Genomic DNA, 1,277 nt, shown 5'->3' on the forward strand with positions numbered 1-1,277 from the left:
TAAAAGTTAAAATTTTTTCTTTAAGTAGCAATTAAAATCCAAATATAGCGTGTTCAGCACAGAGCGTACCATCAATTAGGAAAAATGCAAAAAAAAAAAAGAAAACAAAAAGGCAAACGAAAGCACACAGTGCAATGAATTATTGTAAAATAAAGCAAAAACAAAAAAAATTATAAAGCTGTTGCCAAATGAATACAAAAAACAAATAAAAATAAAACAAAAACGCTATGCTATTAGCTAATACAATAAGTTAGAAAATTACATATATTTAACAATTAAAAAAATACTTTAATTTACAGCCAAATTAAAATAGAAAACAAATTTATATGTAACAAAATTTAAAATATTATTTTATACTTGCGTCCATTGACACACAAAAGCATTAAAAACACTACAATGGAAATTAAACAAAAACATTTCGAAATTTTCCAAATTCCAAACGACACAACGCTTAAAGCGTCACTGAAGAAGACAGTTATTTATATTTGATTTAGCTTTTTATTTGATTTGCTAAACATACATATAGCTACATGTAATATAGACTTTTATTTACTTTTTTATAAAGTTATAAACTAAACTAATATTTTTGTGGGTGGGTTACAATATTTGTTTAATAACCATACTATGCTAAAATATTTAAGTTATATTTTTTATGTATTTATGTTAAAAGCATAACTAAAATACAAAATTAAAAAAAAAATACATAAAGAAACAACCGGTAAAAGTCACATACAAAGAAAACTAAGCAAAAACAGATATAATATATAAAAGGAAACGTAAATGAAATCACTACATACATACATACTTACTTTTTTAGTAAGCTGTTTAAATGCTATAGAGCAGACAAAGAAGAAAAATGTAAAAAAAAGCGCAAATATTTTTATTTCTTATTTTTACAAGCGAACAAACAAATATAAATATATATGAAGTAAATATAAATAAGTAAATAAAATTATTTAAAAAATGGTAATGTAACACGGATTTATGTAAGAAATAAACCAACAACAAAAAACCATTAGCTCTTTGTTTTAACAAAATCCTACGGTAAGTAAGCTCCAGAGTTCCAAATAATGCATCGAAAAGATTTTTTGATTAACTTTTGAATTAGATTTTTTTGTTTTGTAATCGCAAAAAATTTAATACAAATATCTTAAAACTTTTGACCTCTAATACCGCAAAAGGAAAAAATATTTGTCTCAAAAATTTTATACTTTTGCTTTCAATTTTTAATGCCAAATAACGGATTGAAAACAACACATTTAGAACAAGCTTATAAA

This window comes from Bactrocera latifrons, unplaced genomic scaffold (genome assembly GCF_001853355.1).
Source record: "Bactrocera latifrons isolate USDA-ARS-PBARC rearing strain unplaced genomic scaffold, ASM185335v1 scaffold_26, whole genome shotgun sequence".
NCBI classification, from domain to species: Eukaryota; Metazoa; Arthropoda; class Insecta; order Diptera; family Tephritidae; genus Bactrocera; species Bactrocera latifrons.